This window comes from Pseudophryne corroboree, chromosome 7, assembly GCF_028390025.1.
Source record: "Pseudophryne corroboree isolate aPseCor3 chromosome 7, aPseCor3.hap2, whole genome shotgun sequence".
Lineage (NCBI taxonomy): Eukaryota > Metazoa > Chordata > Amphibia > Anura > Myobatrachidae > Pseudophryne > Pseudophryne corroboree.
Window position 1 is genome coordinate 349,243,978 of NC_086450.1, and position 25,713 is coordinate 349,269,690.

At 45.8% G+C, this 25,713-nt stretch overlaps 1 long non-coding RNA gene across 1 annotated transcript; it reads right to left on the reverse strand.

Annotated features, from left to right (window-relative positions):
- Window positions 1-23,290: 23,290 nt before the first annotated feature.
- On the reverse strand, window positions 23,291-25,384 carry LOC134945251 (uncharacterized). The gene is made up of 2 exons (XR_010182082.1): window positions 25,194-25,384; window positions 23,291-24,082 (listed from the first exon to the last, which is right to left on the reverse strand). It is a non-coding gene; the product is annotated as an uncharacterized LOC134945251 (long non-coding RNA).
- Between the last annotated feature and the right edge of the window lie 329 nt (window positions 25,385-25,713).

Here is a 25,713-nt window from a genome sequence, read left to right on the forward strand (position 1 = left end):
TTTTAATGAAAATGCATCTTATTTGCATTGCTATGTGGCTAGGATGCACAAGCAGCTTCTGCTGATTAAAATGATATGCGGCATGCCTATATACTGTGTGAGACTGTGGCTGTATCTGCATATGAAATGCTACACACAGAATATAGGCATGCTGCATATCATTTTAATCAGCAGAAGCTGCTGATGCCCCTAGGCATATCAAATGCCCTAGGCAATTGCCTAGTTTGCCTATGCCTATGCCTATGGCCGGCTCTGTCCAGGAGCAGAGCATTCTGTCCCTCCTGGAGAGGGTCATGTTGGGAGGTATGCAATAGTCATATTCAAAATATAATGCTAACACTGCTGCTGCTGCAACCTATTCTCAGTATAACTTAGCTCCCCAGGGCATGGTAGAGGGGATGCATAGTGTAGAGCACAGCAACCTACGAGTCTGCGGATGTACCCTGTAACGTTTTGAGCTGGTAGTGCAGATAATGAGAGTGGGTCAACCACCTCTGGGCTAAGCAGGTAGGCTGGGAACATAGGGAGCCCACTTGATACCAGTAAGGCTCCCAGCGCAGCCCCTGAGCGAGGGAAACCCAGTGGTGGAAGACGTCGCTAAGCCCTGCCTCTCAGCATTTTACCATAGCTCCGAGATTTAAAATAACCACTTTTAAAATGAAAGAGCAGGGAAGTGACTTACCTGGGATGGGAATATGAATTTTCACCTGTGCAGCACATCCCTGTCCCACCTTTCGGCACCAGAGGTCAGCTTGAATGGATGCTGCCATGCTGTCAACTACCCGACAATGGTGCCGCTATGCTGAGCAACTCTGTACAGCCCTATACAAGGTCCAGCCTCGGATTTATCCGATGACCCTATGGCCAGGGATATGGGTACTGGCCTCAATGAGCCATGGCAGATCCCCTCTGGTGGCTTCCAACTCCAACCTCCGACATCCCGAAGGTAAGTATCGGGTTGACTGTTAGAGTTAGGGACTAGAGGGTGGATAGCCCTAGCCGACACGCCCCGAGTCTTAGCTGTAGCCGTCACCCTCAATGTCTTAGCCCTAGCTGCCACCCCCTGAATCTTAACCTAGCTGCCACCCCAGGTGGTTTAGGGTAGTGGGTAGGGGAGGGGTAATATAATTACCCTGTCCCTGTCAGCATTCTAATTGTTCGGATGCCAGTATCGGTCACGTGACCGCCAGTATCCCAACCACCGGTAAATTGTATCACACCCCTTCCAACGGTGTAGGCAGACTGCATCAGCATGCAGTTTGCCTATGAAGATCATGGAAGATGAAAATTAAATAAAAAGTGAAATCAAATAAAAAAGGTCTGGAGACAGCCCGGCTCTCCTGGGAACTAATCTAAAACTGAGTTCCAGTGGGGCATAGAGGGGGAGGAGCCAACTGCAATTCTAAAGAAATGTAAAGTGCCATGCTTCACTCATCCACCCGTCTATAACCCAGTGTTTACTCCAGTGTCCCCTAGTTCAGTGGTTCAGTCCTCAGGAGTGAGGACCCTACACAGTTCATGTTTTCCAGATCACCCAGCACTTGCACAGGGGTAATCATTACTCACTGACACATTTTAAAAGATCCACAAGTGGAGCTGATTGTTTCACTTGTGATTTTGTGAGGAGACCTGGAAAACGTGAACTGTTTGGGGTCCTGAGTTTGAGAATCTGTGCCCTAGTGGATGATGAAGGAGAAAGACTAATAGAAAAGATTCAAAATACATTAGGGTTTCAACACTGCATTGTCCTGATGGCGGCCTGCACAGCATTTGAATTGAAGTGGTATATGAATTAATTAAGCAATCATTCAGTTCTTCATAGGGAAGCAGCTACAGATTCCAAGGAAAAAGGGGGAGAGATTGTGCACTGAACTTCACACTATCATGAGACCAGATAGATAACCCAAAATATGATGATACATTATGGGGGTAATTCAGACTGCATCGCTGCAGCGGCAGTGATCGCAGTCTGAATTACTTTGTGGGGTGCGCACGCGCAGCGTCCGCACTATGTGTGCGCACCCCGGGAGCCCAGTGAGATGCTATCGGCATCTCAGGGCTGCGATCGCCTCTGCCTGATTGACAGGCAGAAGCAGTCGCAGGAGGGGCGTGCCAACGGCGTTAGAACGCCATTGGCGAGGTGCGGTCCAGACAACAGAGGCATGTCTGGACCGCTGGGGGGGGTCACGGCGGCTGCGCTACATCACACGCTGCCACTGCGACCCGGGACCAGGCGCTGCGCTGGCAGGGAGCTACTCATCAGCGACAAAAGATCGCCGCCGTAGGGGGTAGGGGGAAGGGCCTGAAATGCGAGGCGGACTAGCCCTGTGCTGGGCGTCCCTCCGCATGTCTGTGAAATTGATCATAGATGTGCATCGTAGATTTAGCCCTTTGTATATTTTATCATGGCATCTCTTATTACCAAGTGAGATTCATTACAGCTGCTCTGGAACATTATGTTATCTAAGTGAACATTTTATGCTACAGTAACTTTGATTGTAGGGCTCTTTATCATTTTATTTACTTCTGCACTGAATGAATATGTATTGGGCTAAATACATTTTACACTTATTCCTTAAATTCCAGTTGGATCGGATTATGGTTCTATGAGCTTGTGTTTCCATATGGTGTTTTGAGGTCCCACACCAGGTTCAGTTTAAGGAATCAGTATGAAATACCCACGGCCGGGATCCTGGTTGTCAGTATGACGGCAGCCGGGCGAGGGCTCAAATAGCAAGTGACCACGTCCACCTAGCACTGCCGATGTGATTAAACCTCTAAATGGCCTTTGTCAGTTTAATAGCACACCAGCTAATTAACTCTTATTGCTAGCAGAGACAAAGGGGCTCATTCCGACCTGATCGCACGCTGCATTTGTTCGCAGCAGTGCAATTGGGTCAGAACTGCGCATGCGCCGGCACCACAAAGCGCCGGCGCATGCCAGATGGCTGAAGGCCGTCGTTGCCTAGCAATAGCCTCTGTCTGATTGACAGGTAGAGGCAGTCACTAGGCAGGAGGGGGTTGGACAGCGGCGTTAAGCCGCCATTTAGGGGGCGCGGTCCGGCCAGCGCAGGCATGTCCGGACCATTGGGGGGGCGGGTCGTGGCAGCTGCGTGACATCACACGCAGCCGCTGCGACCCGGGCAGCGAAGAGGTTCTCCCGGTCAGCCGCAGGAGCTGCGCTGGCCGGGAGGTACTCCTGAAATGCAAAAGCATCGCCGCTGTGCGATGCTTTTGCACATCTGCTGGGGGGGGGGGGCGGCACTGACATGCGGAGCGGACTAGCCCTGTGCTGGGCGTCCCCCCGCATGTCTGAGTTCCTGATCATATCTGTGCTAAATTTAGCACAGTTACGATCAACTTGGAGTGACCCCCAAAATCAGTTTCCTACTCTATATCCACTGCCTTTTGCTGCTTTTTCTGAGATTCACCCACTTCTGCATCATTTGGTAAATTTCGATATGTAATAATTATTTGTCCCTTGTGCCTTTCTGTTGCTGCTTAGTTTTGCTTAACCAGGATTTCTCTAACGTCCTAAGTGGATGCTGGGGACTACGTAAGGACCATGGGGATTAGCGGCTCCGCAGGAGACTGGGCACACCTACAAAGAAAGCTTTTAGACTACTGGTGTGCACTGGCTCCTCCCACTAAGACCCTCCTCCAGACCTCAGTTAGATTCCTGTGCCCGGCCGAGCTGGATGCACACTAGGGGCTCTCCTGAGCACCTAGAAAGAAAGTATATTTAGGTTTTTTATTTTCAGTGAGATCTGCTGGCAACAGACTCACTGCAGCGAGGGACTAAGGGGAGAAGAAGCGAACCTACCTAACAGGTGGTAGTTTGGGCTTCTTAGGCTACTGGACACCATTAGCTCCAGAGGGATCGACCGCAGGACCCGACCTTGGTGTTCGTTCCCGGAGCCGCGCCGCCGTCCCCCTTACAGAGCCAGAAGCACGAAGAAGGTCCGGAAAATCGGCGGCAGAAGACTTCAGTCTTCACCAAGGTAGCGCACAGCACTGCAGCTGTGCGCCATTGCTCCTCATGTACACCTCATACTTCGGTCACTGATGGGTGCAGGGAGCTGGGGGGGGGCGCCCTGAGGGCAATAGATAACACCTTGGCTGGCAAAATATACATCATATATAGTCCCAGAGGCTATATAGATGTAAAATTACCCCTGCCAGTATCACAGAAAAAGCGGGAGAAAGTCAGCCGAAAAGGGGGCGGGGCTTCTCCCTCAGCACACTGGCGCCATTTTTTCCTCACAGTTCCGCTGGAAGGAAGCTCCCTGGCTCTCCCCTGCAGTCTGAGAAACTACAGAAGGGTAAAAAAGAGAGGGGGGGCACTAAATTTAGGCGCAGTATAGATATATATATATGCAATATATATAAAAAAAAGCAGCTATAGGGAAAACACTCATTGATAGTGGGATCCCAGTGTTATATAGCGCTCTGGTGTGTGCTGGCATACTCTCTCTCTGTCTCCCCAAAGGGCTTTGTGGGGTCCTGTCCTCTGTCAGAGCATTCCCTGTGTGTTTGCGGTGTGTCGGTACGGCTGTGTCCACATGTTTGATGAGGAGGCTTATGTGGAGGCGGAGCAGATGCCTGTAAATGTGATGTCACCCCCTGCGGGGTCGACACCTGAGTGGATGGTGCTGTGGAAGGAATTACGTGATAGTGTCGACTCCTTACATAAAAGGTTTGACGACATACCTAATGTGGGACAGCCGGCTTCTCAGCCTGTGCCTGCCCAGGCGTCTCAAAAACCATCAGGGGCTCTACAACGCCCGCTACCTCAGATGGCTGACACAGATGTCGACACAGATACTGACTCCAGTGTCGACGACGATGAGACTAATGTAACTTCCAGTAGGGCCACACGTTACATGATTGAGGCAATGAAAAATGTGTTGCACATTTCTGATGTTAACCCCGGTACCACAAAAAAGGGTATAATGTTTGGAGAGAAAAAAATACCAGTAGCTTTTCCTCCATCTGAAGAGTTAAATGAAGTGTGTGAAGAAGCGTGGGCTTCCCCTGATAAAAAGATGGTAATTTCTAAGAGGTTACTAATGGCGTACCCTTTCCCGCCAGAGGATAGGTCACGCTGGGAAACATCCCCTAGGGTGGATAAAGCGCTCACACGCTTGTCGAAGAAGGTGGCACTACCATCTCCGGATACGGCCGCCCTGAAGGAATCTGCTGATAGAAAGCAGGAGGCTATCCTGAAATCTATATATACACACACAGGTGTGATACTGAGACCGGCTATAGCTTCAGCCTGGATGTGCAGTGCTGCTGCTGCGTGGTCAGATTCCCTGTCAGAAAATATAGATACCCTAGACAGGAACACTATTTTGCTGAACGTAGAGCATATAAAAGACGCACTTTTATACATGAGGGATGCACAGAGGGATATTTGCCGGCTGGCATCCAAATTTAGTGCTATGTCCATTTCTGCCAGGAGAGAGTTATGGACTCGGCAGTGGACAGGTGATGCAGATTCTAAACGACACATGGAAGTTCTGCCTTATAAGGGTGAGGAATTGTTCGGGGATGGTCTCTCGGACCTCGTTTCCACAGCAACAGCTGGGAAGTCTACATTTTTGCCCCATGTTCCCTCACAACCTAAGAAAGCACCGTATTATCAGGTACAGTCCTTTCGGCCCAATAGGGGCAAGCGGGTTAAAGGCGCGTCCTTTCTGCCCAGAGGCAGAGGTAGAGGGAAAAAGCTGCAGCATACAGCCAGTTCCCAGGAGCAAAAGTCCTCCCCCGCTTCCTCTAAGTCCACAGCATGACGCTGGGGCTCCACAGGCAGAGCCAGGTACGGTGGGGGCCCGTCTCAAGCATTTCAGCAAGCAGTGGGCTCGCTCACGGGTGGATCCTTGGATCCTTCAAATAGTATCTCAGGGGTACAAACTGGAATTCGAGACGTCTCCCCCCCGCCGTTTCCTCAAATCTGCCTTGCCAACCACTCCCTCAGGCAGGGAGGCAGTGTTACAGGCAATTCAAAAGCTGTATTCACAACAAGTGATAGTAAAGGTGCCCCTACTTCAACAAGGAAGGGGTTACTATTCCACAATGTTTGTGGTACCGAAACCGGACGGTTCGGTGAGACCCATTTTAAATTTGAAATCCTTGAACACATATATCAAAAAATTCAAGTTCAAGATGGAATCGCTCAGGGCGGTTATTGCGAGCCTGGACGAGGGAGATTACATGGTATTGCTGGACATCAAGGATGCTTACCTACATGTCCCCATTTACCATCCTCACCAGGAGTACCTCAGGTTTGTGGTACAAGATTGTCATTACCAATTCCAGACGTTGCCGTTCGGTCTCTCCACGGCTCCGAGGGTCTTTACCAAGGTAATGGCGGAAATGATGATACTCCTTCGAAGGAAGGGAGTTTTAATTATCCCGTACTTGGACGATCTCCTGATAAAGGCGAGGTCCAGAGAGCAGTTGTTGGTAGGGGTAGCACTATCTCGGGAAGTGCTACAACAGCACGGCTGGATTCTAAACATTCCAAAGTCACAGCTGGTCCCTACGACACGCCTGCTGTTCCTAGGGATCTTTCTGGACACAGAACAGAGAAAAGTGTTTCTCCCGGAGGAGAAGGCCAAGGAGCTGTCATCTCTAGTCAGAGGCCTCCTAAAACCAAAACAGGTGTCGGTGCATCACTGCACGCGGATCCTGGGAAAAATTGTAGCTTCCTACGAAGCGATTCCATTCAGCAGGTTTCATGCAAGAACCTTTCAGTGGGACCTGTTGGACAAGTGGTCCGGATCGCATCTTCAGATGCATCGTCTGATAACCCTGTCTCCGAGGACAAGGGTGTCTCTGCTGTGGTGGCTGCAGAGTGCTCATCTTCAAGAGGGCCGCAGATTCGGCATACAGGACTGGGTCCTGGTGACCACGGATGCCAGCCTTCGAGGCTGGGGACCAGTCACACAGGGAAGAAACTTCCAAGGACTATGGTCAAGTCAGGAGACTTCCCTGCACATATTCTGGAACTAAGGGCCATTTACAATGCCCTAAGTCAGGCAAAACCCCTGCTTCAAAACCAGCCGGTACTGATCCAGTCAGACAACATCACGGCGGTCGCCCATGTAAATCGACAGGGCGGCACGAGAAGCAGGACGGCAATGGCAGAAGCCACAAGGATTCTCCGATGGGCGGAAAATCACGTGTTTGCACTGTCAGCAGTGTTCATTCCGGGAGTGGACAACTGGGAAGCAGACTTCCTCAGCAGGCACGACCTCCACCCGGGAGAGTGGGGACTTCATCCAGAAGTCTTTCAAATGATTGTAAACCAGTGGGAAAAACCACAGGTGGACATGATGGCGTCCCGCCTAAACAAAAAGCTAGAAAAATATTGCGCCAGGTCAAGAGACCCGCAGGCGATAGCTGTGGACGCTCTGGTAACACCGTGGGTGTACCGATCGGTTTATGTGTTCCCTCCTCTTCCTCTCATACCAAAGGTACTGAGGATAATAAGGAGAAGAGGAGTAAGAACTATACTCATTGTTCCGGATTGGCCAAGAAGAGCGTGGTATCCGGAACTTCAAGAAATGATGTCAGAGGACCCATGGCCTCTACCGCTCAGACAGGACCTGCTGCAGCAGGGGCCCTGTCTGTTCCAAGACTTACCGCGGCTGCGTTTGACGGCATGGCGGTTGAACACCGGATCCTGAAGGAAAAGGGCATTCCGGAGGAAGTCATTCCTACGCTGATAAAAGCTAGGAAAGAAGTAACCGCGAACCATTATCACCGCATATGGCGAAAATATGTTGCGTGGTGTGAGGCCAGGAAGGCCCCAACGGAAGAATTTCAGCTGGGCCGGTTCCTGCACTTCCTACAGTCAGGGGTGACTATGGGCCTTAAATTGGGTTCCATTAAGGTCCAGATTTTGGCTCTGTCGATTTTCTTCCAGAGAGAATTGGCTTCACTACCTGAAGTTCAGACTTTTGTTAAGGGAGTGCTGCATGTTCAGCCCCCCTTTTGTGCCTCCAGTGGCACCTTGGGATCTCAACGTGGTGTTGGATTTCCTAAAGTCACATTGGTTTGAGCCACTGAAAACCGTGGATTTAAAATATCTCACGTGGAAAGTGGTCATGTTGTTGGCCTTGGCTTCGGCCAGGCGGGTTTCAGAATTGGCGGCTTTGTCATGTAAAAGCCCTTATCTGATTTTCCATATGGATAGGGCAGAATTGAGGACTCGTCCCCAGTTTCTTTCCAAAGTGGTATCAGCTTTTCATCTGAACCAACCTATCGTGGTGCCTGCGGCTACGAATGACTTGGAGGCTTCCAAGTTGTTGGATGTAGTCAGGGCCCTAAAAATTTATGTTTCCAGGACAGCTGGAGTCAGGAAAACTGACTCGCTTTTTATCCTGTATGCGCCCAACAAGTTGGGTGCACCTGCTTCTAAGCAGACTATTGCTCGCTGGATCTGTAGTACGATTCAGCTTGCACATTCTGCGGCTGGACTGCCACATCCTAAATCAGTAAAAGCCCATTCCACAAGGAAAGTGGGCTCTTCTTGGGCGGCTGCCCGAGGGGTCTCGGCTCTTCAACTTTGCCGAGCTGCTACTTGGTCAGGGGCAAACACGTTTGCTAAATTCTACAAATTTGATACCCTGGCTGAGGAGGACCTTGAGTTCTCTCATTCGGTGCTGCAGAGTCATCCGCACTCTCCCGCCCGTTTGGGAGCTTTGGTATAATCCCCATGGTCCTTACGGAGTCCCCAGCATCCACTTAGGACGTTAGAGAAAATAAGAATTTACTCACCGGTAATTCTATTTCTCATAGTCCGTAGTGGATGCTGGGCGCCCATCCCAAGTGCGGATTGTCTGCAATACTTGTATATAGTTATTGCTTAACTAAAGGGTTATTGTTGAGCTATCTGTTGAGAGGCTCAGTTGTTATCATGCTGTTAACTGGGTATTGTATCACGAGTTATACGGTGTGATTGGTGTGGCTGGTATGAGTCTTACCCGGGATTCAAAATCCTTCCTAATTGTGTCAGCTCTTCCGGGCACAGTATCCTAACTGAGGTCTGGAGGAGGGTCTTAGTGGGAGGAGCCAGTGCACACCAGTAGTCTAAAAGCTTTCTTTGTAGTTGTGCCCAGTCTCCTGCGGAGCCGCTAATCCCCATGGTCCTTACGGAGTCCCCAGCATCCACTACGGACTATGAGAAATAGAATTACCGGTGAGTAAATTCTTATTTTTTCATTTATTTTACATTTTATTCTTGTTTTATTGTATTTGTTTATAATACACAGCTATGTACATATTCAAGTAAGTGCTTTATGAACCTATCCCCAGCGCAACTTCTGTTTATGTGAGGATTTCTATTTGTAGATTTGGAGGAAACGGCAGAGGTTTTTTAATCTTACTTTGACATTCATCTTTGCTCAGCACCGTTTCTTGTTTCTATGTAAGTACACTGATACAATGCTGGGTTACAAAACTGACATGGAAGTAGTAAGAAAAATAAAACAAATGGAGAAATTTTTTTTTTTAATTAAATAATAATACAGTTCAGAGGGTGCAGTGGGTTTCCCTTTGTTACTCCTGCCCCCCAAAGTCACCAAGCCCAATAACAGCTGCATTCCCTGCACCTTGTCTAGTTAGAGGGTCCGGCCATGTTTGTCCATCTATGCCCCCTCCCGTCCGTCCATCCATGCCCCCTCCTGTCCGTCTATGCCCCAGTATGGTGCTCTGTCTGCCAATGCCCCTGTTCATCCATCTGTCTCTTCCCCGTCCCCTCCATCCATCTATACCCCATATGGTGCTCTATCAGTCCATTTGTCTGTGTATGCCCCCTCCTATCCGTTCATCTACACTCCCGTATGGTGCTCTGTCTGTTCGTCTGTCCATCTATGCCCCCACCCATCTGTCTATCTTTCTATCTATGCCCCCTCCCATCCATCTATCTTTCCATTTATGCCCCCTCCCGTCCGTCCATCTGTTCATCTATGCCCCCTCCCGTCCATCCATCTATACCCCCATATGGTGCTCTGTCTGTTCACCTGTCTGTCTATGCCCCTTTCCGTCCATCCATGCCCCCATATTGTGCTCTTTCTGTCCATCTGTCTGTCAATGCCGCCAACATTCGTCCATGCCCCCATATGGTGCTCTGTCCGTCCGTTTCTCTGCCTATGCCTCCACTCTCGTCCTCTGCTATAGTCAAGTAGTGTCTCTCCTGCTCGCTCCTTCTCTCTCTCTCTCTCTCTCTCTTTCTAATACTCTCTCTCGCTTCTCTCTTTTTCACTGTCCCTGACACTGTCTCTCTCTTTCTCTCACTCCATTTTTTACCATTAAACCCTTTCTCTCTCTCTCTCTCTCTCTCTCTCTCTCTCTCTCTCTCTCTCTCTCTCTCTGTCCCTCTTTAACTCGCTCCTCTCTCTTTCCCTCTCCCTGGCACCCTCTTTCTCTCTCACTCCGCTTTCTTTCTTGCCCCTAAGGTGCGTCGTAGTGACAGAGGCTGGGAGAGTTGGGGGGCCCTACTAAGATTTTGCTACGGGGCCCACAAAGTTCTATTTATGCCCCTGGAAAAGTGTTAGCAGACTTACTAAAATGGGTCAGGATTTTGTCCATCGGGATGCTGATGTTGTTATCCTGACTGTAGGGATCCCGTATCCATCCCCTTGTTTGTGGTAGCTTACGTATTTACATTCAACCTCATTTACTTTGTTGCTGTCAAACATGCCAGTTTATCTATATTCCCTTATAATGATACAAGCAGCGGAATGTAATGGCGTCTGGGATTGCCAATGGTGGTTGTTGCCGGCTGATGTTGGGCATTTTTTTAAACTAGCAATCACTTACAAGGCAAAACCATGCCTTGTAAGTGATTGTCTCACTTTCAGACCAGGTCTTCAACCCAAGACCTACAATTCACTCTTGCAACGCAATAGCCCTCTTGGTTGTAGCGGAGCAATTGGGATTGACATGTCTTGTAATGTATTTCACTTCTAGCTGAAATTATCTGAAATTTGTAAAAAAAAAAACAAAAACCTTTCAGACCAAGTCTTGAACCTGAGACCTACGATTCACTCTTGTGATTGACATAATTTATCATGTACTTTACGTTTGGCTATCCGTGGAGCTTTTTATATGTTTGTATAGATTATTATGGTTATTATTATTTTCTATTTAGGTTAATTGAACCCTTAACTTTCTAGCCAACTACCTATTTGGGCATTTCCTCAGCCATTTATACCAATACTTACGTTTGTATATATTGAATTGTTTATATTGGCACACGTATAGGATAATGGTTTGGAATGAGTTAACAATACAGATGTGTAAGAAGAAATCCCACCCTAATTTGTGTGGGTGGGTTTAAAAGTTCATCATTGCAGTCACAATATTATCCTCTGATGAAACCGCCGCCATATACTAGCGGAGAAACGCGTAAGCTCCCCTGTAGAGGGCTGCTACATGGATCGGGACTCCTAAAAAATTAAACCGCTCTATCACTCGTGGAGTCCGATTGAGACTGTAAACTTCACATCATTGCCACAGCTGATCCACGTTTCTGTATAAGGAGATCTGGACCAAGTCTCTCTGCTTCTGTGGTGCCGGTAAATTAACATTGGAAACTTTGTAACTGAGACTGAGATACTTTGTCAGAAGGTCGAGCACAGCATCAGAATATTTACAACTATGGGGGTAATTCAGACCTGACCGATGGGCAGAGATTTTTGCAGCCCTGCGATCAGATAGTCACCGCTGACTGGTGGAGTGTATTTTAGCTGTGCAAGTGTGCGAACACATGTGTAGCAGTGCTGTACAAACTGATTTTGTGCAGTCTCTGAGTAGCCTAGGACTTTCTCAGCCACTGCAAACACTTCAGCCTGTCCGGGACTGGAATGACGTCAGCAACCCTCTCTGCAAACGCTTGGGAACACCTGCGTTTTTCCAAACACTCCAGAAATGCCTTTTTCCTGTCACTCTCCTTGCGAATGCCCGTGCAAATGGATACTTCGCACAATCCCATCGCTGAGTGGCGATCCACTTCGTACCCGTGCGATGCGCCTGCGCATTGCATACGCATGCGCAGTTTAGACCTGATCGTCCGCCGTACGAAAATACAGCCTAGCGATCAGGTCTGAATTACCCCCTTAGCCACTGCGATCACTTCAGCCTGTCCGGTCCCGGAAGTGACGTCAGATACCCTCCCTTCCAACGCTTGGACATGCTTGCGTTTTTCAAACACTCCCTGAAAATGGTCAGTTGCCACCCACAAACGCACTCTTCCTGTCAGTCACTTTGCAATTGCCAGTGCGATCACTTTTTTCGCACCGTCCCGTCACTTTGCACCGATCCCCATTGCTGCGGTCCGTTGCGCCTGCGGTGCAAACGCATGCGCAGTTCGGACCTGATAGCAGGCTGTGAGAAAACGCAGCCTAGTGATCAGTTCTGAATTACCTCCCATATTGCACAAGTCGCTCTCCCTCCTTGCATTTGCAACATAATTGTGAATGTGTTGCTAAGCCAGGAGGTCGAGCATAGCACCGTAAAAAGACTGACAGCCATTCTGGTGTTCTCCCTCCTTGGAATCAGTATAAAGCTAACAAGTCAAAAACAGAGCGAGTGATAGAGATATTGATCTCAGTGGGAATTTAACAATTATTTTTGGATATATTTTCTCATATAAAATCCTGCATAAGGACTTTTCAAGTAATTTTAATTTATAGAAGTCTTCATTTCCTGATTTTTTTTGTGTGTGTTTTTTTAATATGTGTGCATGGTAAGTAATTGTTACTGTGTCATTAAATACAATTTATGAATGCGCTCCCTTGGTAAATTGTTATCTTATACACTGCTCAAAAAAATAAAGGGAACACTTAAACAACACAACCTAGATCTGAATGAATGAAATATTCTTATTAAATACTTTGTTCTTTACATAGTTGAATGTGCTGACAACAAAATCACACAAAAATTATGAATTGGAAATCAAATTTATTAACCCATGGAGGTCTGGATTTGGAGTCACACTCAAAATTAAAGTGGAAAAACACACTACGGGCTGATCCAACTTTGATGTAATGTCCTTAAAACAAGTCAAAATGAGGCTCAGTAGTGTGTGTGTCCTCCACGTGCCTGTATGACCTCCCTACAACACCTGGGCATGCTCCTGATGAGGTGGCGGATGTTCTCCTGAGGGATCTCCTCCCAGACCTGGACTAAAGCATCCGCCAACTCCTAGACAGTCTGTGGTGCAACGTGGCGTTGGTGGATGGAGCGAGACATGATGTCCCAGATGTGCTCAATTGGATTCAGGTCTGGGGAACGGGCGAGCCAGTCCATAGCATCAATGCCTTCGTCTTGCAGGAACTGCTGACACACTCCAGCCACATGAGGTCTAGCATTGTCTTGCATTAGGAGGAACCCAGGGCCAACCGCACCAGCATATGGTCTCACAAGGGGTCTGAGGATCTCATCTCGGTACCTAATGGCAGTCAGGCTACCTCTGGTGAGCACATGGAGGGCTGTGCGGCCCCCCAAAGAAATGCCACCCCACACCATTATTGACCCACTGCCAAACCGGTCATGCTGGAGGATGTTGCAGGCAGTAGAACATTCTCCTTGGCATCTCCAGACTCTGTCACGTCTGTCACGTGCTCAGTGAGAACCTGCTTTCATCTGTGAAGAGCACAGGGCGCCAGTGGCGAATTTGCCAATCTTGGTGTTCTCTGGCAAAGGCCAAACGTCCTGCACGGTGTTGGGCTGTAAGCACAACCCCCACCTGTGGACGTCGGGCCCTCATACCACCCTCATGGAGTCTGTTTCTGATAGTTTGAGTAGACACATGCACATTTGTGGCTTGCTGGAGGTCATTTTGCAGGGCTCTGGCAGTGCTCCACCTGTTCCTCCTTGCACAAAGGCGGAGGTAGCGGTCCTGCTGCTGGGTTGTTGCCCTCCTACGGCCTCCTCCACGTCTCCTGATGTACTAGCCTGTCTCCTGGTAGCGCCTCCATGCTCTGGACACTACGCTGACAGACACAGCAAACCTTCTTGCCACAGCTCGCATTGATGTGCCATCCTGGATGAGCTGCACTACCTGAGCCACTTGTGTGGGTTGTAGACTCCGTCTCATGCTACCACTAGAGTGAAAGCACCGCCAGCTTTCAAAAGTGACCAAAACATCAGCCAGAAAGCATAGGAGCTGAGAAGTGGTCTGTGGTCACCACCTGCAGGACAACTCCTTTATTGGGGGTGTCTTGCTAATTGCCTATAATTTCCACCTGTTGTCTATTCCATTTGCACAACAGCATGTGAAATTGATTGTCAATCAGTGTTGCTTCCTAAGTGGACAGTTTGATTTCACAGAAGTGTGATTGGCTTGGAGTTACATTGTGTTGTTTAAGTGTTCCCTTTATTTTTTTGAGCAGTGTATTACTAGTTCCTAACAATTGGAGGACAATTAACGATGCATAAATGTTTACGTTAGTTCATCCCATTATTGGTTTAGTAAGTATTATGTTTTTCCAACGATCTTTACATTTTTCAAAAATGAAAAAAGTTATAAATGGAAAATAATTTGAAAGGAGTTGTTTGTTTTACATCCGTGGAGAATCACTGAGTCTAGGGCAGTGTTTTTCAACCACTGTGCCGTGGCACATTAGAGTGCCCTGAGCAGTCTCCAGGTGTGCCGCCATAGAAGCACAGCCAGGCCCGTTAGTGTTTTGCCGCTACTGAGGCCCTGGAACGATCAATACTGGTGGGATTAGTGGTTGCAGAGCCAGCTCTAGTTTTGGGCCCATGCAGTGTTAGGCTCTTCTGGCTTTCTCAGGCGTTACCTATGGAGAAGCTGCGACATGACATCCTAGGACACGCAACTGCACTATGCATCACCATTATATTTGAATGTGCCTTGGCAATATTTAAATCTTGTTCAGTGTGCCGTGAGTTGTAAAAGGTTGAAAATCTCTGGTCTGGGGTATAGTTCCATAATCACATGCCCTTCTGAAAGGCAGAGCATGAGCTATACCTTTTCCTTCTCACACTGAATGTTTTTTCTGTCCTATGGGGGTAATTCAATGTTGATTGAAGCAGCAAATTTGTTAGCAGTTGGGCAAAAACATGTGCACTGCGGGGGGGGGGGGCAGATATAACATTTGCAAAGAGAGTTAGGTTTAGGTGGGTTATATTGTTTCTGTGCAGGGTAAATACTGGCTGCTTTATTTTTAAACTGCAATTTAGATTTCAGTTTGAACACACCCCACCCAAATCTAACTCTCTCTGCACATGTTATAGCTGCCTCCCCTGCAGTGCATATGGTTTTGCCCAACAGCTAACAAATTTGCTGCTACGATCAGGTCTGAATTACCCCTATGTACAATGCTACCAGAATTATTTCCAACACTTTAATAAGCTTTTTGGAGAACCCTCATATTGCTATTATTCTCTAAAACAAACTCTTATTCTGCATTGGTTTCCACTAGCTATAATTTGCTGCAAGGGCTTTTAATACTAAACGCGCAATGTGAGGTTTGACAACTAATGTTGAGCAGTAACCTTTTTTCCTGAGAACGTATCATAACAAGCCCTGAATAATGCTGTAACATACACAATTCCAACGTGTAATGTATCCTGTCTGTACAGAAAATGAACCACAGTGTAATATATTTAGGTATATTACCTGCATGAGTAAAGCAGTCAAGGAAAAAAATGTCCCAATTAGTACATTACACTAGGCAAGGTGTTTAATTAATAGTAAATGTTTTTTTCTGCTAATCTGTGAGGACAATCAGGATGATCAGGCAACTAAATGTGAGCATTACTATCATTATGTGCATTTCTCGATGGTGGTTGAAAAATTATTTCATTTTAGTTATATTGCAATTTAATTTGGAGGGGGAGATTTATTAAAGCTTGGAGATAGATAAATTGAAACGAAATATAAAGTAATAACCAATCAGCTTCTAACTGTCATTTTACAGCCTGTTTGAAAAATGACAGGAGCTGACTGTTTGTGATTTATCTCTCTCCTCTATCTCTCTCCAAGCTTAAGGGAGAGATGTACTAAGGCTTGGAGAGTGATAAAGTGGATGGAGATAAAGTATCAGCCAATCACTGCCATAACTGCCATGTTTGAAAAATGACAGTTGTAAGCTGATTGGTTGGTAGTTTACCTCTCTCCACTTTATCACTCTCCAAGGCTTAGTACATCTGCTCCAATATCTCCCTCTGGGTGTCTTAATTCAACAGATGTGGGACCATAATGGTTTAACCATATTCTACCTACAGTAGTACAATAACTTATTTTTGCTTTCAGTGTCCTATTTATTCATTTTTGGAATCTTTGTACCACCACTCTCCTTGCTAGATGGGCTTCTCCATGTGGCCATTATCATACAGCACAAGCAATGGCTATCACTAGCGATACTCAACATTACCCATCGCAGCAGTAGCTTTAATGAATAGTACTACTGTAAAACCCTATCTCCAGTGAAAATATCTGGTTTAACTAGTGATGCCTCTTCTCTGAGCTTCAGATAGGCCTACTTATTCTGACCAGACAAAAGAAATGGGGCCTTTCAAAAGATAATATGATAGCAAAAGAAATGATGGGATGCAATATCTAAATTCGGAGAACGCAACTTCTTAACACCTGAACCAAGGTGTGCCCCAAGGTAAGTCTCCCCAAACCTAAATTTTTAATCAACTCAGGGGGACATTTACTAAGCAGTGATAACAGCGAAAAAGTGAGCCAGTGGAGAAGTTGCCCATGGCAACCAATTAGCACTGAATTAACATCTATAATTTGCATACTATAAAATGATACAGAGCTGCTGATTGGTTGAAGGGGCAACTTCTCCACTGGCTCACTTCTCCGCTCTTATCACTGCTTAGTAAATGTCCCCCTTAGTTAGAAGTAGAGATGTGCACCGTAAATTTTTCGGGTTTTGTGTTTTGGTTTTGGATTTGGTTCCGCGGCCGTGTTTTGGATTCGGGCGCGTTTTGGCAAAACCTACCTTAAATTTTTTTGTCGGATTCGGGTGTGTTTTGGATTTGGGTGTTTTTAAAAAAAAAAAAAACCACAAAAACAGCTTAAATCATAGAATTTGGGGGTAATTTTGATACTATAGTATTATTAACCTCAATAACTATAATTTCCACTCATTTCCAGTCTATTCTGAACACCTCACACCTCACAATATTATTTTTAGTCCTAAAATTTGCACGAGGTCGCTGGATGACTAAGCTAAGTGACCCAAGTGGCCGGCACAAACACCTGGCCCATCTAGGAGTGGCACTGCAGTGTCAGACAGGATGGCACTTAAAAAAATTGGCCACAAACATCACATGATGCAAAGATAAAAAAAAAAGGTGCAAGATGGAATTGTCCTTGGCCCCCCCCACCCACCCTTATGTTGTATAAACATGCACACTTTAACGAACCCATCATTTCAGCGACAGGGTCTGCCACACGACTGTGGCTGAAATGACTGGTTGGTTTGGGTCCCCACCAAAAAAAGAAGCAATCAATCTCTCCTTGCTCAAACTGGCTCTACAGAGGCAAGATGTCGACCTCATCATCATCCTCTGATTCCTCACCCCTTTCACTGTGTACATCCCCCTCCTCACAGAGTATTAATTTGTCCCCACTGGAATCCACCATCACAGGTCCCTGTGTACTCTCTGGAGAAAATTGCTGGTAAATGTCTCCACAGAGGAATTGATTATAATTCATTTTGATGAACATCATCTTCTCCACATTTTGTGGAAGTAACCTCGTACACCGATGACTGACAAGGTGACCGGCTGCACTAAACACTGTTTTGGAGTACACACTGGAGGGGGGGGGGGCAACTTAGGTAAAATAAAGCCAGTTTGTGCAAGGGCCTCCAAATTGCCTCTTTTTCTTGCCAGTATACGTACGGACTGTCTGACGTGCCTACTTGGATGCTGTCACTCATATAATCCTCCACCATTCTTTCAATGGTGACAGAATCATATGCAGTGACAGTAGACGACATGTCAGTAATCGTTGGCAGGTCCTTCAGTCCGGACCAGATGTCAGTTTTCTCTCCTGACTGCCCTGCATCACCGCCAGCGGGTGGTTTTGGAAATCTGATCCTTTTCCTGGCAGCTCCAGTGGCGGTAGAAAATGAAGGAGGAGATGTTGGCGGGTCACGTTCCGCTTGACTTGACAAGTGTCTCACCAGCAGTTCTTTGAACATCTGCAGACTTGTGTTTGCCGCAAAGAGAGATACAACGTCGGCTTTAAACCTAGGATCGAGCACGGTGGCCAAAATGTAGTGCTCTGATTTCAACATATTGACCACCTGTGAATCCTGGATAAGCGAATGAAGGGCTCCATCCACAAGTCCCACATGCCTAGCGGAATCGCTCCGTTTTAGCTCCTCCTTCAATCTCTCCAGCTGCTTCTGCAAAAGCCTGATGAGGGTAATGACCTGACTCAGGCTGGCAGTGTCTGAACTGACTTCACGTGTGGCAAGTTCAAAAGGTTGCAGAACCTTGCACAACGTTGAAATCATTCTCCACTGTGCTTGAGTCAGGTGCTTTCCCCCTCCTTTGCCTATATCGTAGACAGATGTGTAGGCTTGAATGGCCTTTTGCTGCTCCTCCATCCTCTGAAGCATATAGAGGGTTGAAATCCACCTCGTTACCACCTCTTGCTTCAGATGATGGCGGGGCAGGTTCAGGAGTGTTTGCTGGTGCTCCAGTCTTCGGCACACGGTGGCTGAATGCCGAAAGTGGCCCGCAATTCTTCGGGCCACCGACAGCACCTCTTGCACGCCCCTGTCGTTTTTTTTTTAATTCTGCACCACCAAATTCATTGTATGTGCAAAACATGGGACGTGCTGGAATTTGCCCACATGTAATGCACGCACAATATTGGTGGCATTGTCCGATGTCACAAATCCCCAGGAGAGTCCAATTGGGGTAAGCCAATCTGCGATGATGTTCCTCAGTTTCCGTAAGAAGTTGTCAGCTGTGTGTCTCTTACGGAAAGCGGTGATACAAAGCGTAGCCTGCCTAGGAACGAGTTGGCGTTTGTGAGATGCTGCTACTGGTGCCGCCGCTGCTGTTGTTGCTGCGGGAGGCAATACATCTACCCAGTGGGCTGTTACAGTCATATAGTCCTGAGTCTGACCTGCTCCACTTGTCCACATGTCCGTGGTTAAGTGGACATTGGGTACAACTGCATTTTTTAGGACACTGGTGACTCTTTTTCTGACGTCTGTGCACATTCTCGGTATCGCCTGCCTAGAGAAGTGGAACCTAGATGGCATTTGGTACCGGGGACACACTACCTCAAGAAATTCTCTAAGTCCCTGTGAACTAACAGCGGATACCGGACGCACGTCTAACACCAACACAGCTGCCAAGGCCTGAGTTATCCGCTTTGCAACAGGATGACTGCTGTGATATTTCATCTTCCTCGCAAAGGACTGTTGGACAGTCAATTGCTTACTGGAAGTAGTACAAGTGGTCTTCCGACTTCCCCTCTGGGATGACGATCGACAAAATTGGCAAACATGGATTCCATAATAAAAAAGTCCTGCAGTCAAAAAGTGTTCATCACAGCATGGATAACTTCAACGCGTTTCAAGGATTCTCTCCTCTTTGTGATGAACACTTTTTGACTGCAGGACTTTTTTATTATGGAATCTATGTTTGCCAATTTCTATGAATAAACCTGTGTATGTTTTTAACTACATCGGTCTATCAGCCTCCTGTCTGCAGTGAATGTGGGATGGAAAAAGAAACCTTTTAGTGCACTCGAGACTGAATTTTAATGTAAGTGTGATTCCAATTACTCGCTGTCTTTGAAAAAAATCATCTGGTATTCTGCTATCAATATTAAAGATACCCTTACGTGAATGCGAGACTGAATTTCTATGTGAGTGTCTCTCCAATTACGTGGATTCATACTGAGGATCATGTTCAGTTCGAGTACATGAAGCATTTCAGGCAGACGCTTTCATTAACGTTTTAGATTGTTTTAATTTGTTAAAACATCAGCAGCGCTAGTTTGTATCTTCTTTTGTATCTGTTTGTATTTTGGGAGTTCTTGAGGGTGAACTCCACTGATTTGGAACTAGCAGCCTATATTACAGCGCAAGGCTATAAACATTTTATCTGGATTATACTGATGAGGACCCCTCTCCTCTAATGAGTCTGTGAACTCTATTACATTATTCAGTTACCAGGAGTTTCAGTACCTCATTTTTCATTCATTTATTACTCCTCTCAGTGCTGCATTTGCCATTACAGTTGTATATGCTTAAGTGTAAACAACGCTCTAGATCAATTTATATTGTATCCTGGGAACTGCAGTCTGTAAAAAAAATAATTATACTTGCATTGCAATTTTTTATTCTTTATAGCTGAAGGAGATAAATCCAACAGATATGCATGCCTGAGCTGGTACATCACACCAAGTTGGTATATATTCACATTTCTATGTGCATTTGCATATGTTTTATATGAAGCTATCTATAGCTAATTATTTTATTGAATTTGTTGCCATATTAGTCGAATTGATTTTACATAACACATTTGCCCCAGTGGTTATCTATAAACAAACATGTGCATTGCAAGCTTTTCTGTGTATCTTAAGACACATGAAACTCAAATACAGTGGGGTATCTTTATTAAGCTCCCGATTTTGACCAATTTTGTGGGGGGGTTTTTCAAAGTGTCATCTCGGGAATTTACTAAACACAAATCACAGCAGTGATGAGGGCATTTGTATTTTATTTTGCGGCACGACTTCACAAATATGAATGAGTGCACCATCGGTCAAACACGGCTGTTTAGGTATAGAACCCGGGAATGTACTATTCATTCATATTTGTAATCTCTACCGTGAAAGGGCATTTGCGGCCGTGAAAAAATGCGAAGCGTAAAAAAACACGGAAAAAAATAGACCTGCTTTTGAGAAGCGTGTTTACATGTGTTTCAAATTCATCATTAATCACACCTGCATTTTTTGCCCTTTAAAAGGGGCCCAAGCACATTTGACAAATCACTCACTCTGAAATGGCTGCAGCCGTGTGTAGTACTGAAATTTTGTTTGCTGTGGGATTACTGAGACTGCTCCATCAGGCTAGAAGGAACCAGGGCCAGGAAACTGAACATGGGGGGTAATTCCAAGTTGATCGCAGCAGGAATTTTGTTAGCAGTTGGGCAAAACCATGTGCACTGCAGGGGGGGCAGATATAACATGTGCAGAAAGAGTTAGGTTTGGGTGGGTTATTTTGTTTCTGTGCAGCGTAAATACTGGCTGCTTTATTTTTACACTGCAAATTAGATTGCAGATTGAACACACCACACCCAAATCTAACTCTCTCTGCACATGTTAAATCTGCCTCCCCTGCAGTGCACCTGGTTTTGCCCAACTGCTAACAAACTTCCTGCTGCGATCAACTTGGAATTACCCCCATGGTCAGCAGGTTGTGCAGGTGCCGCGGAGGCTGCGCAGGCCTAGTTTGTTTAGGGGTGTTTAAACGTAAATGCATTGGCCGATGACCAGGTCATACAGATGTTCCGGCTAAATAGAAACAACATTTTCCATCTGTATGACCTTGTCAAACTGGACCTAGACCCTGAGACAGCACTCTCTCGCTCTGTCTCAGGCCTGCACAAACCCCTGGCTGTGTTGCACTTCATGGCTACTGGCAGCTTTCAGGCTGTCACTGGTGATATAATTGGAATCTCACAGCCCACCTTTTCTAAATACTTAAATCAGGTGAGCTAAACCATACATACTCCTCTATGTCTAAGTTTATATTCTATAATGTTATATTACACTGTCTTGTTTTTCTTAGTGCTCATGACACTCACCTTATATTTTGGAATGTACACTCAGGTTTTGGATGCATTGGACCCACACATCGATGCCTCTATCTGCTTCCCTACCCAGCAGTCTCAGTGGCATGCAGTCAGGGTAGCTTTCTATGAGCTTGCTGGCATGCCCAATGTGCTGGGTGCCATATATTGCACACACATTGAGCTGAGACCACCTAGGGGTAGGCAATATATTTATATAAATAGACATCTGGGCCACTTCACTAATGTCCAGGTGGTTTGTGATGCATCTCTTAAAATTATGAGTGTTGTTGCGGGTTACCCTGGCAGCTGCCATGACTCCTTCATTCTAAGTCAGTCATCCCTCTTTGATAAATTTGAGGCCGGACAAATGCCCAATGGTTGGCTGCTGGGTATGTGCCATTTTTTATTTTTTTATTTTTTTGTTAACCTCAACATGGTAATGATGTTAGCACTGTGTTGGCTAAAGCATATTTTACAATGTCGGCTATACCTGTATTTCAGGTGGATATGGCTGCTACTCTTGGCTTCTGACTCCATTGTCTGTCCCTGATTCCCCTGCTGAACACAATTACAATCATGCACATAAGTCCACGCGGAATGTGATAGAAAGATGTTTTGGTGTACTGAAATCTAGGTTTCGATGTCTGGATAAGTCTGCAGGGCTTTTGTTGTATAGTCCGTCAAAGGTGACCAGGATTGTGTTCTGCTGCTGTTTTCTTCATAACATGTGTTTGCACCAACATCTGCCACATGTTGAGGAGGAGGAGGATGATGTTGTGGATGAAGAAAACAGTCAGCTAGTAGGGGAGTTAGAAACATCTGGCGACAGTGTGAGTACAGATGTAGGGAGGCAGGTAAGGCAAGAACTGATCCTGCGACATTTTGGTGGTAAATGTATTTTTCAGTGTGTTTTGTATCTAAACAATTAACGCACAAAAATGTCATTACAATATAACTGTTGCTCTTGCTCACTACAAATATAGATTTCTGCTTGTAGTGTATGTACTATATATGTGTTTATGTCTATCTGTTGTGTAGCAGTTAACTTTCAAGATGTATATCTAGATATAGATTGTTTGTACTCTTAGTTTAATTAAATGTACATTTTTCTATTGGGGTTTTTTTTGTTTACCATCACTTCCAGATTTTCTAAAAGTATCCCGTAACAAACTATCAATTGTTGTTGTTCTTGGTTGTGTTTGTTTTGTGTTATGTTTCTTTGTAAGGTGTGTTGGTATTTTTTATGCTACTGACCCCTACATAATGGGCATTGAATAATGTCTGCCATTTTGGCTAACCCACATTGGCTAACAGCAATCTTAAACAATATTTAGTACTGAATTATGTATGTGATCATGTGTTTCAGGTTAGGCATGATGGTGAAAGTTAGACAATACATGTGTTGGATAACTCAATGAATTATCCTGTTACAATGACAGTCAATAACAAATTAAACTTTGTACATATAGCGTTTTAACAATTTATTACCTTAAAAAATGTCATAGTGTCTCCCACAATTCAATATTGTTGTCATATGCTGCCAAATAATGTGGACACAGCTGCAGGGTTGCTTATTTCTTAGGGGGTTGTTTGCTGGCTGCAGAAGTTTGAGATGGCACATTGGAGCGTGTTCTGCTCGATCTTCGAACTGGGGAGCTAATTGGGGTTTGGCTAGGTGTAGTTGTCCCTGAGCTGGATCCTTGTTGCTGTGATGCCAACAAATTTATATTTTGACTCAGGTTGGACAGGGTTGCTGTAAGTTGGGTTGATGCGGCTGTGTTGTTAGCGATGATTCGGGACAGGCTTTCAGTGATAAGCTGATTGTTTTGGATAAGTTGAATGAGGGCTTGCTGATGGCGGTGTTGCTCATCCATTATGTGCTGAAAACTATCTATAAGTTGGCTGTTGTCTGCTTTCATCATCTCCATTGTATTGGCCACTCTGCCTAGATGTACATAGACTCTGCTTGTGTTTCTACTGAGTCTAGGTAGATGATGGAGCAGACTGGCCAGATATTGGCTGTGTGTGCGCAGACATTGATAATTTTGAGCCTGTTGTGTTGTCCAACTGTCCCAAAATGATTGGTCAATTTGTGGCTGGGGTGGTGTTGGGCTCAACTGGAGGGTTGGGGATGTTTGGGGTTGCGGACTACTTTCAGGCGGCGTGGCTGGTTGGTTTGGGTCAATAGCTTGCAGGTATAGTGTGTAGGTTTCCTGCAAATCGGTTTCCTGCTGGGGATCCTGGGGCATGATGTCAGCATCTGTATGGGGTTTAAGGGAACAACATTTGAGGAAGTGATTGTCTTCTGGTTGTTTACATCTTTACAGAAACATGCATCACTTTTTAATATGCATTTTTACGTTAAAAAAAGAGTGTCTACACAAAAAACATTTGGCCAAAAATATCTTAAAATAAGTTGGTTCTGAAAAAAACAATTGTGACAAAGAAATTTAACTAACAAATGTTGGACTAAGACCACAGTTACTGGGCAAACAGCAAAATTTACAAAATACAACACACACAAATGTTAATTGTTTGCCTACATGTTGTACTTTAAAACTGAAAAAATAACTTAAATGACATGATGAATACACTCACCATTGTTAAAGGATGTTAATCATGGCCAATTAACAATTATGCTTTAAAGATTAAATTATGAAGACACCATACTACTGTAAGGCTCAAGTGTGCACACATAATTAGCGCACCGAGTTGATCGGTCGCAAGGCGAATTTAGCAGAGTTACACACGCTAAGCCTACGCCTACTGGGAGTGTATCTTAGCTTCTTAAAATTGCGACCGATGTATTCGCAATATTGCGATTACACACTACTTTGCAGTTTCTGAGTAACTTCAACCTTACTCTGCCTGTGCGATCAGTTCAGTGCTTGTCGTTCCTGGTTTGACGTCACAAACACACCCAGCGTTCGCTCAGACACTCCCCCGTTTCTCCAGCCACTCCTGCGTTTTTTCCGGAAACGGTAGCGTTTTCATCCACACGCCCATAAAACGCCGTGTTTCCGCCCAGTAACACCCATTTCCTGTCAATCACATTACGATCGCCGGAGCGATGAAAAAGCCGTGAGTAAAAATACTATCTTCATTGTTAAATTACTTGGCGCAGTCGCAGTGCGAATATTGCGCATGCGTACTAAGCGGATTTTCATTGCGATGCGATGAAAAATACAGAGCGAACGACTCGGAATGAGGGCCATTGTAAAGTGGAGATGTGAACCACTTAATTGTGCAAGCCATGTGCTTGCTGGTGTTGATTCGTACAAGGATTAGTGTGTGGTATTGGTGATGTGGATTTTGTGTGCAAATACACTGTGTAAGTATGTAATGTAATTTTACATTTTGTGCTTACTCACCAGACAGCTGAGGGGAATGTGCTTCCTGGGATTGCGGACTGGCCAAAATGGCTTCTGGTGGCTGACCCGACACAGTGGAGATGCGACGTTGTGGTGGCGATAATGCTGGTGTCGCTGGCACATCAGGACGGCGTCTCTTGCTTGGCCTCTTCTTAAAACTGCCAGACCCATGTGAAGGTCGTCTTTGTGGAGTGTGGTGCGATGAGGAAGTTCCTTTGGGTTAAAACAAACATTTTTCTGTTTATGTTTGTGGTCACAGATTATGTTGCACAAAGTATAGTTTACCTGCATCGCCAGCATCTGCAGATCTTGGCAGTGTGGTTTGTGTCCTGGCTGTGCTGGCTTTCTTTTGTACTGTTTACATGTGACAAGTGTGTTTATTTACATTATATTCTGAGTACATATTTGTAAACAAGAACATTTTGTGATGTAGACACCTGAAGAACATTATGAGAAAAGTACATTACTTTTTGAATGCTGTTCTGGGTGACTTCATTGTGTGTGTATAGTTTAATTAGGG